Source organism: Crocuta crocuta, unplaced genomic scaffold (genome assembly GCF_008692635.1).
Source record: "Crocuta crocuta isolate KB4526 unplaced genomic scaffold, BGI_CrCroc_1.0 scaffold477, whole genome shotgun sequence".
In the NCBI taxonomy this organism is placed as follows: Eukaryota; Metazoa; Chordata; class Mammalia; order Carnivora; family Hyaenidae; genus Crocuta; species Crocuta crocuta.
In genome coordinates, this window is record NW_027530193.1 from 975,854 (window position 1) to 995,614 (window position 19,761).

A 19,761-nucleotide genomic window follows, 5' to 3' on the forward strand; every position below is an offset into this window, starting at 1 on the left:
GTGTGTGTGTGTATATATATATATATATGTTATATATATATGTAGCGCACACACAGGTCTATATATACATGTATACATATATACATACAGTGGAATAATACTCAGCAATCAAAAAGAGTGAAATCTTGTCATTTGTAACAATGTGGATAGAACTAGAATGTATTAAGCGCAATAAGTCAATCGGAGAAAGACAAATATCATATGATTTCACTCATATATGGAACTTAAGAAACAAAACAGATGAGCATAGGGGAAGGGAAGGAAAAATAAGATAAAAAACAGAGAGGGAGGCAAACCATAAGAGACTTTTTACAATTTAATTTATTTATTTTGACAGAGACAGAGAGAGCATGAGTGAGAGAGGGGCAGAGAGAGAGAGAGAGAATCCCAAATAGGCTCTGCACTGTCAGTGTGGAGCCTAATGCAGGGCTCGAACCCAAGAAACCATGAGATCATGCCCCGAGCTGAAACCAAGAGTCAGGTGCTTGACTGACTGAGTGACTGAGACACCCCTAAGAGACTCTTAAATATAGAGAACAAACTGAAGGTTGCTGGAGGGGTGGGGTATGAGGGGACAGACTAAATGACTGATGGGTATTAAGGAGGGCACTTGTTGGGATGAGCACTGGGTGTTGTATGTAAGTGATGAATCACTAAATTCTACCCCTGAAACCACTACTACACTATATGTTAACTAATGAGAAACTAAATTAAGAGAGAGAGAAAGTGAGTCATCAAAAGGGATTGTCCATGTGATGGAATAGGAAAATAGAGGTGATGTTGATTGAATTTATGAAGAGAAATGAGAAGTACAAATAAGTATATAAATATCAACACTGGGAGAAAGCACGGAGGATAAGTAAACTTTATAGACAATAAATATTGTCTGGCTATTGTTTATATGTAGAGAAATAATCACCAGAAAATCAAAATGATAAAAGAGATTGCCCTAAGGGAGTTGGGAAATGGGCATGAGTTTGCTTTCCATGGGAAGCTCTCNTCTGCCTCTTTTCCCTCAGCCTTGGCTGCAGATGTAATGGCAGGAATTAGAGCAGCTATTTTAGAACATGAGGTGAGCTTGGAAATAGCAGCTATGTGGAATGAAGCAACAAGATTAAAGGTGCCTAAGTCCCAGAAGACTTCCTGGCACAAGTCAATGCCAAACTTCTTATCTCCAACCTTTTTTTTAATGTTTATTTTTGAGAGAGGGAGAGAGCGAGCGAGAGCAAGAGCGAGCGAGAGAGAGAGAGAGAAAGCTTGAATGGCAAAGAGGCAGAGAGAGAGGGAGACACGATCCTAAACAGGCTCCAGGCTCAGCTGTCAGCACAGAGCCTGACTCAGGGTTCGAACTCATGAATTGCGAGATCATGACTTGAGCCAAAGTCAGACGCGCAACTGACTGAGCCACCCAGGTGCCCCTTCCTGTCTCCAACTCTTACAGGAGAGGGTAAATAAAACAATTTCTAACTTGTTAAAGTCACTGATATCTGGCATCTCATTTATTCAGACAAACCTAACCCTAACTGATACAGCATCCAACTATTGACAATTCATAGTCCCAACATTTAATTAGAAGGAAAAAGATCTTTTCTCTGTTGTGACCGTTGGTAGAAACAATAGCACTCTAAGCGCGTATACCTGGAAGTGGTTCAACGTGCTGGAAAAAAGAGCAGACTGGAGTTGGAACGCCCGAGTTCTAAAGCCAGCACTGTTGCTCATGAACTGTGTGATCTTTGCCATTTTCTTTCCACTGGTAAACCGAGGAGTTTGGAAGCGAAATCATCAATTAATATAGGAAAAGATGCTGACCTTCCCTAGCAATAAGAGAAATGCAAATTGAGACAAGTAGATACAATTTCACACTAGCCAGATTGCCAAAACCAAAAAGCCTAATAATCACAGGTGCTACTGTAGATATGGGGAAAACACGGATTTCCATACAATGCGGGGGGAACTGTAACTTGGTGCAATCAATGAAAATTAATCATTTGCGGTAAAGCTGAAAAATGTGTATATCTTGTGATGCAGTAGTTTGACTCCTAAACTACATACACCCTAGAGACACTCCCGCAAACGTGTCCCGTGTGATGCTCTAGTATGTTCGCTGCAGCATTGAGGAAGCAGCCCAAAATCTCAATGTGTGTTACAGAGATAAAAGATAAGTACGTGATACGTTCAGGCAATGGAGTACTATCACAACGGTGAAAACGAACCATATCTTTGTTCAGGTCTTGAACCCCTAATGCTGAGTGGTAAAAGCGAAGTACACAGTCATACATAGAACAAGATGGCATTCATACAAAAACTTTAAACCCACAGAGCGATTCTATGTATTGTTCATGTGTATATACATTGTGGTAAACTATTAAGATACGGTAGGAGAAGACATCTGACCAATTCCTAATAGTGGGTCCCTCTGAGAAATAAAATGGGGAAGGATACGAAAGGGATTTCAACTTTATTTACAATGTTCCATATCTTGGGTGCTTGGGTGGCTCAGTCTATTCAGCATCTGACTCTTGATTTCAGCTCAGGTCATGGTGTCACAGTTTTGTGAGTTCGAGCCCTGTGTCGGGCTCCGTGCTGACAGCTCAGAGCCTGGAGCCTGCTTCGGATTCTGTGTCTACCTCTCTCTCTGCCCCTCCCCCACTCTCTCCCTCTCTCAAAATAAATAAACATTAAAAAAATCTTTAAGAAACACAAAACAATGTTCCCTTTCTTTACTATTTAAAATTAGAAGAAGGGCGCCTGGATGGCTCAGTCGGTTGTGTCCAACTTCAGCTCAGGTCATGATCTCAGGGTTCCTGAGGTCGAGCCCCAGTTTGGGCTTTGTGCTGATAACAGGGAGCCTGCTTTGGATTCTCCATCTCCCTCTCTCTTTGCCTCTCCCTCCCTTTCAAAACTAAACAGTATGGGGCACCTGGGTGGCTCAGTTGGTTAAGTGTCCAACTGCAGCTCAGGTCATGATCTCTCAGTTCGTGGGTTCAAGCCCCACATCGGGTTCTGTGCTGACAGCTCCGAGCCTGGAGCCTGTTTTGGATTCTGTGTGTGTGTGTGTCTCTCTCTCTGCTCTTCCCTTGTTTGCACTCTGTCTCACTCTGTCTCAAAAATAAACATTTTTAAAAATCTTTAAAAAAAAACATAAAATAAATAAATAGAAATGAAAGAATTTGAATGGAATGATATTTAAGGTCTCATTCAGCCTTAAATTTATATGCACAAAACACATACAAGGCCTGGTACAATATACAAAGAATGGATCAGCTGGAGGTCTTTCAGTTATGAATGACCAACACACATACACACACACACACACCCCACCCCACCCCACCCCACACCAACAACGAAACTATCTGAAGCAGGGGTGCCTGGGTAGCTCAGTTGGTTAAGCGTCCGACTTTGGCTCAGGTCATAATCTCACAGTTTGTGGGTTTGAGCCCCGTGTCGGTCTCTGTGCTGACAGCTCAGAGCCTGGAGCCTGCTTCAGATTCTGTGTCTACCTCTCTCTCTCTGACCCTCCCCTGCTCACACTGTCTCTCTCTCTCAGAAATAAATAAAAAACATTTAAAATTAAAAAAAAAAACTATCTGAAGCAAAAGACTTGTTAACAAACAGTCATGTGTAGCCTCAGGTAAGGCTTGATTCAGGACTCGAAAGATACCACCACATCCATTTCTCAGCTTTTCCTCTCCACTGGCCCAGAAATGATTACACAATGGCTGAAGCAGTCTCTGGCTTTACATCTCCCCATCACAGAGTCCAGGGAAGAGATCATCTGTGTCCCTGAATTATCAGCAAAAGTCCTTGCTAATAATTAGGGCAATGCAAATTAAAAATGCACTTTTTGAAGTTGGGGCACCTGGGTGGCTCAGTCAGTTAGGGGTCCAACTTCAGCTCAGGTCATGATCTCGCAGTTCGTGAGTTTGAGCCCTGTGTCAAGCTCTGTGCTGACAGCTCAGAGCCTGGAGCCTGCTTCTGATTCTGTCTCTCTCTCTCTCTCTCTCTCTCTCTCTCTCTCTGCCCTTCCCCACTTGCTCTCTGTCCCTCTCTCTCAAAAATAAACATTAAAAAATACACTTTTTAATATATTTTAAAATGCACTTTTTCAAAAATTAATCTGCATCCAATATGAGGCGCTTAAACTCACAACCCTGAAATCAAGAGTCATATGCTCTACCAACTGAGCCAGACAGGTGCCCCAAAAATGTACTTTTAAGTACTATTTTCTGTTCATGATACTGGCAAACAAGTCATTTCCCGCACTGTGGCTAGGAGAATGGGGTGCGTATTTTCTGTTGGGTCCTCCAGATTGGCTCTCTGTCCTCTCTTCCTCCTCTGTGTCCTAAGGGGCAGGTGTGCGATGGCTACAGCAACAGGTTACCTGGCCCTCTGTCATCCGGTTCAGGGCAGCCCAGTAGAAGATCAGAGGGAAAAGAGTGACTTGAGGTATTTATTCCCTTGGCTCCTTCTTTGTGGGGCCATGTCGGGCCGGCTTCACCCATCCCTTTCCACATGCCTCTCCTCCCTGTTCCCTTCCTGGCTCTCTCTCTTTACTCCTGCTGGCCAAGGAGTGGTGCCAGCCCCACTGCCGCCAGCCCTGGGGGTACAGTGCTATTCTCTGTAAAGAGTCCTTCTTTATTAAACTCTCTTTGGAATTCTCCTAGGAATGTGCCATATTAGGATATAGAGAGAAAACTGGCATAGGACATCCACTTCTCTGTACCCACCCTAGACAAATACTTGCGCATATATAAAAAATTAGAAACAATTTAAACATTTTCAAATAAGAAGTAGCTAAGTAAACTAGAGTACATCCATATTATGGCATTTCATACATCTGTTTATTAAAAAAATTTTTTTTAAATTTTTTTAATGTTTTTTATTTATTTCTAGGAGAGAGAGAGAGAGACAGCGTGAGCAGGGGAGGGTCAGAGAGAGAGGGAGTCACAGACTGAAACAGGCTCCAGGCTCTGAGCTGGCAGTCAGCACAGAGCCCGACGCGGGGCTCGAACCCACGAACCGCGAGATCATGGCCCAAGCGAAAGTCGGACGCTTAACCGACTAAGCCACCCAGGCGCCCCAAATGATACTTATTTCTAAAGTTTTATGAACCCTATACAACTATGGGAAAATTATCACTGCCCCTCCCTGTAGCAGGATTATACATCCCCACCCTACTGAAGTCAGGCTTGGCCATATGATTTGCTTTCACCACGGAAATGTGAGTGAAAAAGATAGGATACTTTCAAGCAGAAGCTTTAAAAGCTTCTAGCATTCTTTCTCCTCCCTCTGCCATGATATCAGCACATCCCAGCTGCTTCTTCACCTATGTCCAGAGAAACAGCTGCAGCCAAACCACAACAAATACGCAAGGATCAAGAAATAAACCTTTGTTGTTGGAAGGCACTAAGATTTTGAGGATGTTTATTGCTGCAGCATAACCTGACCTACCGTGACTAATGCAGGCTGCTATGTAATTGCTACTGGGTTACTTTCTGGGGAGGAGAAACGGCATTGAGGGGGGTGGTGACCCCAGGGGACTTTTCACTTTTAATCTTTAATACTTTAATTTTTCTTAAAATGAAAGCATATCCAGGCATCACCACATAATAAAAATACATGATTCAAAATGGATACAGCAGGTGTTTTCTTAAAATTCAGTGCTAAAAAAAAATATCATTCTTAAAATATACACACAAACATCCAACAAATTAATGGTTCTTGTTGCCCAGCTGGCACTCTGAAGAAACAGACCGAAGGCGGAGAGCTCTGTGAACTTTCTAAGGCTAGAGGAAGTACTAGAGCATGACAGTGCCTTGCCACTCTCTCTGCAGGTAGAAATCTGCAAAACCCACACACGCTGTGAAACTTATTTCTGGTTCAGTTATCATGAAATTGAAATACAGATTCATAATCTTTTTTTTTTTTTTTAGGTTAATGATGCCTGCCTTCCCAGTGACCTTATTTATATGAGAGCAACGGTGATTATATGAGCAAAATTGAATTCAGAATTCTGGTCTCCTGGCACAGTCTGCTCTTCTGTGGCTCTTAGCGAGAGCCACGGGAGCCCTGTTTCTGATTACACCTATAGATCTCTCGGAGTCCGAATTTCAGCCTTGGTTCCATTAAAACAAAAAGCCAAAACGGGTTGGATGGTTATCAAAGACCCCATGTGAGTTGACATGTCATAGACTACCCTGCAATTTCAATTTCTTTTTTTTTTAATTTTTTTTAATGTTTTATTTATTTCTAGGAGAGAGAGAGACAGCGTGAGGAGGGGAGGGTCAGAGAGAGAGGGAGTCACAGACCGAAACAGGCTCCAGGCTCTGAGCTGGCAGTCAGCACAGAGCCTGACGCGGGGCTTGAACCCACGAACCGCGAGATCATGACCTAAGCGAAAGTCGGACGCTTAACCGACTAAGCCACCCAGGCGCCCCTGCAATTTCAATTTCTTATGCAAGCCAGACAACAGCTCTCTGATCCTTGAACTCTATTTCAGCCCCATGTCAATGGCCAGTCTCTCCCATCCAGCCCCCAGTCCCCCGCTTCACATGGTCAGGAAGTTACGGTGGCGGCAGCCGGAGGGGCCGGAACAACCCTGATCTCTCAATCACAGCTGTGATCACTTTGAAACAAGAGTGTCCCTTCCCTCCCTGTCCTGTCATCCCCGCCCTCACCAAGTCGGCGATGCCAGCTCTCTGATTAAGTCTACAAGCACCTAATTTCCTATATTAAATTCCTTCCTGCTTTAAATATCTAGAGTAGTTTCTGCTTCTGTCTCCTACACAAAACTCTAACTAAATACAGTTTGGAAGATGATATTCAGAAAGTAGACCCTTTAAAAAAAAAAAAAGGGAGCGCCTGGGTGGCTTAGTCGGTTGAGCGTCGGACTTTCACTTAGGTCATGATCTCGTGGTTCGTGGGTTCGAGCCCCGCGTCGGGCTCTGTGCTGACTGCCAGCTCAGAGCCTGGAGCCTGTTTCAGAGTCTGTCACTCCCTCTCTCTCTGACCCTCCCCTGCTTGCGCTGTCTCTCTCTCTCTCTCTCCTATAAATAAATAAAACATTAAAAAAAAAAAAAGAAAGTAGATCCAAATACACAAACACTAAAGAAAAATAAGAGAAGGGAAAAAAAATAACCAGTATGAGAAGATCATTCCAAGAGTTCAGCTATCTGATTAACTGGGAATTCCAGAAAGTGAAGACATAGAAAATAGGGAGATGGAGGAAAGACATCATCAAAGAAAGAATTCACAAAAATATCCTAGGGCTGGGGGCATCTGGGTGGCTCAGTCAGTTGAGCGACCAACCCTTGATTTTGGCTCAGGTCATGATCTCACTGGTTGTGGGATCAAGCCATGCATCAGACTCTGTGCTGACAGTGCAGAGCGTGCTCAGGATTCTCTCTCTGCCCCCCTCCTGATTGCATTCTCTCTCTCTCAAAAGAAATAAACATTAAAAAAAAAAAAATCCCAGAGCTGAAGGAAATGAGGTTTCAAATGGAAAGAGATCATTGAGAAATAATTAGATATTATGTACCTCTTCGTATGATGCAATAGGAAATACACAATCCCACCTGTCAAATATTCTTGCCAAAAATTCAACTGGAATCTAATACAGGATATTCAAGGCATTGTGTCACATTTTAAAAACATCACAAAGGTCCAGTCAGACAAATTCAGACCGTGATGCATTCTGTAAGATAATTTACCCAGTTTCTTCAACAAATCAATTGCACATACACACACACACACACACACACACACACACAACAGTAATTGTTACAGATTCAATGATAATTAGCAACTTAATGTAACAGGTAGACCTTGAATCTGGACTTAATTAAATAATAAATAAGCCAACATAAAAGAAGTCATTTTTGAGACAATGAGAGAAAATCAAACATGAGCTGTGTGCATGTTAACTTTCTGAAGTGTGATCATGGAATTGTTATTTCATTATTCGTTTTTAAATTCTCATCTGTTAGAGCCACATACTAAGGTATCTACAAAGGCAATGACGTAATATCTGGAATTTGCTGTAAAATTCTGCCACTAAAGTGGTAAGAAGGATAGATTGAGTTATAAAATAAATCTCAGTGATGGGTATATGGAGTTTATTGTACTATTCTCTCTACTTTTGTGTTTGCTTAAAAATTGTCATAATAACAAGCGAAAGAAAGGAAGAGAGGAGGGATGGAGGGAAAAAGGAAAAAAAAGGAAGGGTGGGGAAGGGAAGAGAAGGAAGGAAGGAAGGAAGGAAGGAAGGAAGGAAGGAAGGAAGGAAGGAAGGAAGACAAGCCACTGGGTGTCTCAAGGCTGCTAACCATGAAATTTCAGAGTAATAGAAACAAAGAAACTTTGGAGAAACAAACTAGGTTCTTCCTTTATACATCTATGAAAGAATGGCTGAAATAAAAAACAAAACAAAAACAACAAAACCTGACAATACCAAATGCTGACCTGAATATGAAGCAGCAAGCACTCTCTTTCACTAGTGGTGGAAATTCAAAACGCTACAGCCACTTTGGAAGACAGTTGATAATATTTTACAAAGCTAAACACAGGTTTAACACATGGCTTAGCAATCATGCTCCCAGGTATTCACCCAAATGAGCTGAAAACTTCCGTCCACACAAACACCTGCACATGGTGGTTTATAGCAGGATTTTTTTTCTTTTTCTTTTTTAAGCTTATTTATCTTGAGAGAAGGAGAAGGGCAGAGAGAGGGAGGGAGAGAATCCCAAACAGGCTCCAGGCTGTCAGCGTGGAGCCCAGCGTGGGGCTCGATCTCTGAGCCATGAGATCACATCCTGAGCCAAACCAAGGGTCAGATGCTTGACTGACTAACTATCGGGGGCCCTGGTTTATAGCAGCTTTATTCATAACTGTCGGAAACTGAATCAAGATCTCTGTCCCTCAGCAGGTGTACCAGTTTGCTGGGGCTGCTGTAACAAAGCCCCCCAGAGTGGATGGCTTCAAACCACCAAATGTATTCTCTCCCGATTCTACAGGTTAGAAGTCTGAAATCCTGGTGTCAACGGGGCCATGCTCCCTGAGACTCTGGGTAGAATCTCTTCCTGCCATGGGGCACCTGGGTGGCTTAGTCAGTTAAGCATCCAACTTAGGCTCAGGTCATGATCTCACAGTTCATGGGTTCAAGCCCCGCATTGGGCTCTGTGCTGGCAGCTCGGAGCCTGGAGCCCGCTTCAGATTCTGTGTCTCCTGCTCTCTCTGCCCCTCCCTCCCTCACACTGTCTTTGTCTCAAAAATAAACATTAAAAAAAAAAAATATATATATATATAAAATAAAAAGAATCCCTTCCTGCCTCTTCCTAGTTTCAGTTGGTGATTACAAGTCCTTAGTGTTCCTTGGGTTGTGGCTGCCTCACCCCAATCGCTGCCTGTGTCATCACATGGCTTGTTCTCTTTTTATAAGGAGTCAGTCATATTGGATTAAAGTCCACCCTAATGACTTCATCTTAACTAGATTAATCTGCAAAGGCTTGTCCACATAAGGCAACAGTTCACAGGTACCAGAGACTAGAACTTCTACATTGTTTTGGGGGAGACGTAAGTTGAGGGGGCACCTGGGTGGCTCAGTTGGTTAAGCGTCTGCCTTTGGCTCAGGTCCTGATCTCATAGTTTGTGGGTTTGAGCCCTGCATCGGGCTCTCTGTTGTCAGTGTAGAGCCTGCTTCAGATCCTCTGTCCCCTTTTCTCTCTCTCCTTCCCCCGCTCCTGCTCTCTCAAAAAATAAACATTAAAAAAAAAAGTTAAAAAAAAAAAGGGAGACTGAGTCAATGTATAACAGCAGGTGAATGGAAAAACCACGGTCTGTTCATACAATGGCATATTACTCCGTGATAAAAAGAAAGTAGCTATCAAGCCATAAAAAGAGATGGAGGGACCTTAAATCATATGGCTTAGTGAAAGAGTCCAGTCAGTAAAGACGACACTCTCAAGGATTCTAACGATATGACATCTAGAAAAGACAAAATTAAAGAAAGTGGAAAAGATAAGTAAGTGATTGCCAAGGATTTGGGGTGAGAGCAGGGGGGTGAGGGTTGAATAAGTGAATAGTTGGGTTTCTGTAGGGTTTCTTTTGTCTTTTAAATTTTTTTTGGTTTTAGGGGCACCTGGGTGGCTCAGGTGGTTAAGCGTCCAACTTCGGCTCAGGTCATGAGCTCACGGTTCGTGGGTTCGAGCCCTGCGTCCGGGCTCTGTGCTGACAGCTCAGAGCCTGGAGCCTGCTTTGGATTCTGTGTCTCCCTCTCTCTCTGACCCTCCCCTGCTCACACTGTCTCTCTCTCTCTCAGAAATAAATAAAACATTAACAAAAAATGTTTTAAAAAATAGCTTTTTTGGTTTTAGTCTAAATGTTACTTATTGGAAAGAGCAGAGAGAGTAGAGGCCCTCTAGGGACAGAATGGGGCAAAGTGCAATTCGGCCTCCTGCCCAGCATCTTCTCTGGCTGCCCCACTGGGCACGTGGCACAGGGGAGTTCTTTGTGGTTTGTTTTTTAATGTTTGTTTGTTTGTTTTTGAGACAGAGAGAGAGAGAGTGCAGAGGAGAAGCAGAGAGAGAGGGAGACACAGAATCCCATGCAGGCTCTACGCCATCAGTGCAAAGCCAGACGCTGGGCTCAAAGTTACTGTGACATCATGACCTGAGCCAAAATCAAGTCACACAGACACCTGACCGACTGAGCCACCCAGGTGGCCCGGCACAGGGGGCTTTTAAGGCAGTGAGACTGTTCCATAGGATACAGTAATGGTAGATACAAATATGCATTTGCCAAAATTAATTGAACTGTACAAAAAGAATGAGCCCTACTGTAAACTACTGAGCTAATAACAACATACCGATACTGATACATTGATTGTAACTAATGTGCAACACTAGTCTGTTAATGTTAGGGGAAATGTGTGGGGGCAGAGTTTGGGTGTATGAGAACTCTTGTACTACCTTTTTAATCTTCCTGTGAACCTGAAACGGCTCTATACCAATAACCTATTAATTAAAAAAAAAATCCTTTATGGAATCTAAGGCTCAAGTATCTTCCCTTTCAAAAGTCTTTCCTGCCTTCCCACCAACCCAAGACGGGTTGCGCCTTTCTCCCAAGCTCCCCAAATATCCTGGGCATACATATTCCCTTGGCTTCATCTGCCACATTGTATTTTAGTGTCTGTTGGTGTCTGTCAGCAAGTCCTGGTTTGTTGACTTCCAGCCTAGAATGCAGAGATGAAAGCAGGTAATCCATGCAACCTGTTAGCCGACACTCAGGGGTGCCTGGCAAGAGGCACTTCTCTTTCCTCAATGCACTGATGACATCATTTGGGTATAATTACCATGAGCCCTCTGACCCACTAAGGCATTTTCTGGATGGGGGCAGAAGCCACAGTCAGATTGCACTGTCTTATTTCAACCTGAGCAATCTCTAGATTACTGATCTTTTTGGTTTGCCAAAGATGGGTCCCCCATGGAGAAGTTTTTGCACTGGGAAACCCTTCCGGGGTTCAAATCCATGCTGGTTACATTACACAACACTCTCTTTCACTCCTGCGCAAGTTAGAAGCGCAGGGGTCATTGGCACAAATGCCTATGTGCAGATACGCAAGTGAGAAAAGCAGACTCAGGTCAGGAGGGAGCCCTGGCACTTTGAAAAGTCTCTGACTGGCCTCGAGCGGGCAGCCACTCCTTGGCCTCAGCCCATTGTTGCCACACAGAAATGTGGACGCAGTACTGCCAGATGGGGTACTGATGCAGATTTCTGTTCAGACAGAAATTTCTGTCTTTAAAAAATGTTGGCAACTAACACAAATGGTTTAGAAATACTGGAGCTGGCATTTTGGGAGGGTAAGGCGTCATCCAGTTTAAACGGGGTTTTATGATGGAGGGGAAATAGCAGGGAAAAGGAGAACCTTGACTGTCACCTGTCACACTCAAGGCACTTATCAATAGTCTTCCGGGTCTGAGTAACCACCAAAAGATTTAAGCAAGAAAGGGAAGATAAGAGTGGCATTTCTTACAGATCACTTTGGCAGTTGATGGGGGCAGGGCTGAAGGTAGGGTGGTGAGTTAGAAGTTCAGCTAAGTAAGGGCAAAGGAGAGATGACAAAGGTCTATTTACTTTGTTCTTTCTCCTACCAGAATGTAAACTCCAAGACAGCAAGGCCCGTCTGTCTCCAGCACTGAGCGCAAAGCCTGCTCGGTAAATATTTGTTGAAAGAATGAATGAAAGGGAAGGAGAGGAGGTGAAAGACGTTCTGGAGAACTGAGTTTAATGGGAGTGGGGGCTGTAGAGGCGTGTTTCCTTTCGTTAAGTTTTTCCTAGGAGCCTTGGGAAGGGCGTGTCTCAACGACGAGTTCACAGAGACTGGGCATCAAAAAACAAAAGACTTAGCCGGTTCATTCCTGGCACTTCACGCGGCCTCTCCGATTCACAAAAGAGGAAACTGCTAAGTATCTTAAAGGGTTAAAGGGAAGACTAAGCGAAAATTAAGGGATGAGCAATTTCTGTCCCTTCCTAGGTCCAGTATTCCCAAAGCACATGGCGAAAGGGGACTGACCTCAGCCTCTGACCCGGTGGCGATTCCTTTTTGGGTGGGGAGGGAACGGATGACCCCGGTGACTGTGGTCCTGGTCCTGCCGGGTTCCGAGCCCAAGCAGAGAGCGCCAGCACCTGGGGCTGAGGCTCGCCCAAGCCCTCACCTCGCCCAGTCCCCAAGTTCCCACGCGTTCCCTCCCNGCCGCCGCCGCCTCTGCAGCCGCCGCCGCTGCCGCCTGAGGAGTGGGCTTGGGAAGGAAGCGGTGACCCGCGCTCGGAGCTTCGCCTGCGATCACCTTTGCTCCCTGTTGCCCTCCCCCGGTGAGTGCGGCGCGGGGTCCGCCCGGGGCCCCTGGGGGCCCAAGCGCGAAGCTTTCCCCGGGCGGTGGTGGCCGCCGCGGTGACGCGGGCGAACCCGCGGGTGGACCCCGGGAGGTGTTAGCGCGCGCGGCTTCATCGGCCTCGCGAGGCCGCCTGCGGTGCAGGCCCGGCCTGGCCGCGCGGCCCCTCCCTGTTTCCGGGGCCGAGCCCCATCGCTCTCCGAAAGGCCTGGGCAGCCCTCGCCGCCTGCGGCCCTGCCCCGCGGGCGGGGTGCGGCTCCGAACGGGGCCCGAAGGGACTTCCAGCCGCGGACCCCGGATCCTCCATCCCCCACTAGCTTCGATCTTTGCGCGACCCCTCCCTGCTGTTTTGGCGAAAACCGGCCCTTTAAGCCTTGTTAACCCTGTTCCTTGCTTTCTGGTTTCCAAAAATTAAAATTTAACCGAATACGGACGAGTTTTCGAGCCCCAGGGCCTCTGTCGACTCCCCCTAGCTGAGTAAGGGGTTTAACCTTGGGAGAGAGCAAAGGGAAAACCCCCTCCCACTTTGCAGTAAAGCCATTTCATCATCGTTCGCTGGCTTGGGAGCCTAGCAGGACCCGAGATTCCCTGGGAAGCACAGGGTTGAGGTTTGAACCAAGAAAATACATTTGTTGGAACCGGTTACTGAGTCAGGCCTGATGCCCAGGAAAAAAATGTCATAGACTGAAAATCGGGCGTGTTTTCCCACGGTATTTACCATCATTTAATGCGAAAGTCTTTTGTGTCCTCACCCAATATTTCCCCACACTGTGTGTTAGGACGTTTTTAGGACTAAGATTTCCATAGTGGCCTTCCTGGTGATGGGGAAGGGTCGGATTGATTTGGGCCCCTTCAGAGCATTGAGTACATCTTTGACTATTGCAAATGGAGAACTGCATGTAATGGGGTTTGCAGAGGTGACATTACTGGTAAGACAGTTTGCCAACATTTCTGTAAAAATGCATGTCTCTTGTCCTGTCTTCACTCCTGTTCTCTTTGGTAAGGTTAGGTAGCGTCAGACTCTGATTTTACTTGTCCTGTGTGGGAGATGGAATTTGGCAAGGTGGTGTTATGAACATACAAAATCAGGCGGTCCCGGGATCCAGAGCAGAAAGATGAAGCACTTTCAAGAACACGAAAACCGTCTGAATTTCTCACTGTCTCAATTGTTCACATGAAACCACACAGACAGCAACACAGGCAGTTGGTTTCTAGAACAGGACAGGCGGCTACTCAGCCTTTTGCATTTTCTCTTTGGAAATTTATATGTATAAATAGTGCTTGATGATTAGTGATTTTCTAGACTGCTTCCAGCATTCCCCATTTCTCAGTTACGAAGATCTCTGTTGTCTTGAGCCCTCGTTTTTCTTGGATGATCTTTTTTTCCCTTAGCTACATACAAGATGGTGAGGGTAAAACCCCTCGGTTTTACTGAACCCAACTTAGAATTTTAGGTGTGGTCTTCCAAATGGAAGGCAAATAAGTAAGTAGCAACTACTGAATTCTCTTCATTAGGAGCAGATATTTCTGGACACTCAGCCCCTGGAGTGTGGCTCCTACCTTATAGTGTTCTGTACATTTCCCATCATGCAGTGCTCTTGTTATAGTGAAGCCATTTTAGAATTGGAGCTCTATAGATCAGGAAGGCAGCCTCCATACAACCAGGCTGAGCGAATTCCCATGATGCTAGTTCTGGAGGCAGAGTCTCTGGAGATTTGAGCCACTGCAAAAAGTGCCTTTTGCCCTGTTGGCTGTGGATACAGAGACAAAGAGCACTGGACTTGGAGTCAGCCAAATTTGATTTAGGTCTTGCCTGTAGCATTTTCTAGCTATGGAGTCTTGAGCATGTTACTTAATCTCTGGTTCTTAGCTTCTCTCTAGAGTTGTCCTGAGGCCTTTTGACAAACTGGAAACTGTTAAATATAAGCTTTTGGTTTTGTTTTGTTTTTTAATCATAGAGTTCACTATTAATAGCTTTCTTTTTTTTTTTCCCTCCAGCTGCGTTCTGATGAGACCCATCCCTGCCTTATACACGTTGCTTTCAAAAATTGATATATTCTTGTAGAACTTTGTGTACAGCGTCTCCAGTCTTTCTGAGCCCATTTTCTCATCTGTACAGTGCAAATGGTAATAGAGGCTTTGGTGTGTTGTGACAAACTCAATAATTAAAATAGCATTTGGGATGTAGTAGGTGTTTAATAAATGTTAGTTGACTGTATCCGTGAATATATATATATAGAGAGAGAGAGACACTAGACGTAGCATATATGCTACATAGTGTAGACGCAAGAATCCATCCATTTGTGGGTCTCCTGGATGGCTCAGTTGTTTAAGCATCTGACTCTTGATTTCGGCTCAGGTCATGATCTCCTGGTTCTGTGAGTTTGAGCCTGATTCAGGCTCCAGTCTCACAGCCTGGAGCCTGCTTAAGAGTCTCTTTCCCTCTCTGTCTGCCCCTCTGCCACTTGCTCACCTGTGAGCTCTCTCTTTCTCAAATAAATAAAATGAAAAAAATCTATTCATTTGTAATTTATTCACCAACTGGTGAGGTAGCATCAGGTAATTAGTCTATAATAATAATAGTTATCACATTGCTTACTGTGAGCCAAGCTTTGTTCTAAGCACCTTACACATATTAACCAAGTCATAACAACCAATGGTAGGTAAGTACAATTAGCCCCATTTTACAGATGAGGAAATGGAGGCACAGAGAAGTTAAATAATTTTCCCAGGGCTCTATACACATAGACCCATAACACCCACACAGCACTAGGTAAGTAAGCGCTACAGCCAGGAATCAAACCCAGGCACTGTGGCTCTACTGATCGGTTGGTAGAACATGTTTTGTGTGAACGCCATTTAGTTCGTAATGGTTTTTTTTTTTTTTTTTAACACATTTTCTGTTACAGTAAACGTGTTTGGGCAGAAATTTTAGCTGATTTTGAAGATAAATATCATGTAATATATTGGAGGGACCGTATTCATTCTGGCCTGCAGGGATGATCGTGCTGGTGTGCCTCAGGAAGCAAGCTTGTGAAAACCCCAGTGTTTCTAGCATTTGCTTCGTATTAGGAAAGAGTTCATCCATTGCTTCGTGGCACACTGATGTATCTAATCCTAGGCATTTTCCCTAAAGGAGTGTGGTCAAGACTACCATCACTGATTTTGGTTTATCATTCTTTTTTTGGTAGATTTTTATACTTTACACATTTTGTTGGGGAGGAAGAGAGGAGGAAATAGATCTACATAAGCAGAGAGAAAATTCTAAATTAAAATTTCCTGCTACCTCTTCTTTCAGTGGTATCACATTAGGCAGCTACCCTTTAAAGGATGCCCCAGAGTGAATTAAGATTTACTTGTAAGGGGACTTTATATTCCTTGCGTCCTGCATTTTTGTAGGAGAGGTGACAATTCACACTAGCAAGGGGCGAGAAACTCGTTTTTTAAGAGCAGCTTCTGAGCATTACAACCATCTTGGTCCCTACACAAATACGGTTCTGGTCGTCTGTATGTCATGAGGGAGAACAGTTGGAGCTGGATTCTAAGGGCATTTTTCTAAGGGGAATACTTAGGGAGGAAAAATAGACTAAAAGTACTTTCTATTTTGGGATATGTGCTAAAAGCCAAGTAAGAAAGCTTACTGGTTTCTGGGCTAGAAGATCTTCTAATAAAGGCATAGTTATGTGTTTCTGATATGTACTTAATAATGAGATGAGATTGATTGATGGCCTCAGGAGAACAAGTCATTCCCAGCAGTAAGTTAGTGAGATAACTTTTTTTTTTTTTAAATAATCTGGCCAGTTCTCTCTTATGTAAGTTTTTTCCTGTTAGTTTTATTTCATTGTTTAACCTGAGAGACCTAACAGTAAAAGTTATTTCTGAATGGCCTTGACCGGGACAGAGGTAACAATAAAGTAGATATGAACCCTGGCCATTGTTACTATTTGCCCACAGAGGAGAGCTCACAAAGCTTATTTGACAGTCTGTTGAGTTTTTGGCATATGCTATTTTTAATGTCTTAATTTTATTTTGATTTTTAAAGCTAGATAAATTAAGGCCAATTCTGAAATCTCACTGTAATAACTTTGTATGGTATTTTTTGGAAAAATGGTCTATTTTATCTTTTCCTTAAGTAAGCATTAGGGAATCATAGTTGAGCTTTATAAGGTAATGCCACGTAGAAGAAAGACCATGTGTCAGTTAATACCCGTGTGACCCTGGGCAGGTTACTCCTGGCATCTAGAAAACGGGACAATGGCGCCTATCTCATAGAATACTCAGGATTAAATGAGTTGATAAGAAAGACCTAGCTTTCCACATTTAGGTGAACCATAAATGATGGGTATGTTTTTTATTGCTTATTAAATCAGCTGGCATGAACTTTTGAAAAGAGGAGATGGACAGAAAATATTCTAAAGGCTCGTTGAAACTCAGTTTGAATACATAAATATAAATATTGGGGGGCTTCTGGGGGGCTCAGTCGGTTAAGCGTCTGACTTTGGCTCTGGCCGTGATGTTGCAGTTTGTGGGCTCAAGCCCTGCATCATGTCTGGCTCTGCTTACAGCTCAGAGCCTGGAGCCTGCTTCAGATTCTGTGTCTTCTCTCTCTGCCCCTCCCCCACTCATGCTTTGTCTGTCTCAAAAATAAACATTACAAAATAATTTAAGAATTAGTAGCTGAGGAACCTTAGTCAAAAAGTATAGTGTTATCTCCTGATTGGAGCTGAAGTGGCTCTATTCAAAAAGTAGACTAAGGCAGAGTATAAATATAGTCTGTATTTTATAGGTCAGATATGGTCTACTTATCTCTGTCCACATAGGAAATAAAAGCCTCATACACTTAAAGTGCATCGAGGGGTGCTTGGGTGGCTCAGCCGGTTAAGTGGCGGACTCTTGATTTCGCTCAGGTCATGATCTTGAAGTCATGGGGTCAAGCCTGGCATCAGGCTACATGCTGACAGCATAGAGCCTGCTTGGGATTCTCTCTCTCTCAGTAAATAAATAAACTTAAAAAAAAGTGCATCACGGGGAGTCTGGGTGGTTCATTCAGTTAAGAATCTGACTTCAGCTCAGGTCATGATCTCACGGTTTGTGAGTTCAAGCCCGGCATCAGGCTCTGCACTGACAGCTCAGAGCCTGGAGCCTGCCTCAGATGCTGTGTCTCCCTCTCTCTCTGCTCTTCCCTGCTCATGCTCTGTCTCTCTCTGTCCCTCAGAAATAAACATTAAAAAAAAAAAAAAGTGCATCAGGCAATGAAATAGTCCTACTCAGCATGGTGGGCATTATGCCCCGTGCTGGGTGCCCAAAGATAAAGTCTGGATTCCTCCCTTAAGCACACAATCCGGTGTGGGAGTCAGCAAAGACATTTACAGCAAACTATGCTGAGTGCCACTTCAGAAGTAAGCATAGGTAAATTAACGTGCCTTTCTTTTAAAAGTCTTTAAAGAAATCCATTTGGATTTAAAAGAAATGAGGTATGGGGCTGCCTGGGTGGCTCAGCCGGTTAAGTCTTTGACTTCGACTTTGTCTGAGGTCATGATCTCACAGCTCCTGAGTTTGAGCCCCTAGTCAGGCTTTGTGCTGACCTCTCTCTCTCTCTCTGTCTCTCTGTCTCTGTCTCTCAAATAAACTTTTAAAAAAATGAGGTGTGTAGCTAAGTGTCTCTTCCCTGGCTGACCATGTTGGTTATTAGACTGTTACGTGACTGCTATTTGAGTGGTCACACTGTGTCAAGACTGTTAAGTGTTCTGCATCATGAACTGGTTTACTCCTTACAAGAACTGTATTATGTAGATTTACCTGTTTTATGCATAAGAAGACAGACTCACAGAGGCCAGCTAACTGGAGTTGGTGTGTGGTACTGGTAACTGGGCTGAGTCACTCCATTCTGTTGGTGGGCTCAAAGCTTTTGAGCTCTATTCACAAGATTGACCAATTGAGCTGTCTTTATGGATCGGAATTAGCATATTGTCTTTGAGGATTGATCCCTCAAAGCCAAGAGATCAGTTTGTTGTCCTGTCTGCTGGGTTCACATTGTATGCCCTTGGGTATCACTTAATACCTCCTTTGTTTTAATTCTGGCTACTTGGACATAATTAACAATAATATGCAACAACTGATGCGGAAGAGGGAAGAGATTTTGAAGTGGACGCTTTCCTCGACAATTCTATGTTTGCTGGACATCAGTGCTAATGATTTTGTATTTAGGACATGCGGTGTTTCATTTTCTGACAGAGAGCCTGCAACTGTTTGGATGGAATTAAGTTGATGACAGGACTCTGAATTTTGTGTGGTGAGTGGCACACACATTTTTAGAGGGGGTCTTTTTCAGCGAATAGTTTTCTTTAAGAGCTAGGAGTACTTCACGTTTTCTAGGTAGCACCCCCTCTGACCACCTGGTCCCACTGACCTTCTCAGTCCTTCCTGCGGTAGCGTGGCATCTGTCTTTCCTTCAGCAGAGTGACTCCAGAACTGTAAATTCGGCCTTATGGTGCTGCAGGTGCTCTGTCCGGAAAGGTACGGCTGAATGATGGTCAGAGTTTACTGTCCCTTCCTTACCCCATGGACACTTGCGGGTCTAGATTTTTAAGGTGCTCCTGTCAGTTTTCTCTCTGGATTCATAGCTCTGCTCATCTCTTTCTCTTTGGTTTCTTCAGTTTCATCTAGAGAAAAATAATGTGCTCTTTATTCATACATCGGTGTTTCTTGCCCCGTACCTGGGGTTCCTTTTCCCCTCCTGGCAGACCCAGTCCAGCCCAGAAGACCGGTTAGGAGCTAGCCACTTTTAAACTAAACCTCTTCCCTCGGATTCTAGCTGGGTTTCTTCAAGGAGAGCTTTAGAACCCTTAAATACGTCGTCTTCTTTTCGACCATG

The 19,761-nt window shown here is 44.1% G+C and overlaps 2 protein-coding genes across 2 annotated transcripts in view; both read left to right on the top strand.

Annotated features, from left to right (window-relative positions):
• The window catches only part of STK4 (serine/threonine kinase 4), a 336,256-nt gene that overhangs the window by 163,294 nt on the left and 153,201 nt on the right, over positions 1–19,761 (top strand). The window lies entirely within an intron of this gene.
• The window catches only part of YWHAB (tyrosine 3-monooxygenase/tryptophan 5-monooxygenase activation protein beta), a 21,346-nt gene continuing 14,335 nt past the window's right edge, over positions 12,751–19,761 (top strand). The window contains exon 1 of the mRNA XM_077765277.1: positions 12,751–12,867. The gene's annotated coding sequence lies outside the window, so the exon portion shown is untranslated. The remainder of the gene's footprint in view (positions 12,868–19,761) is intronic.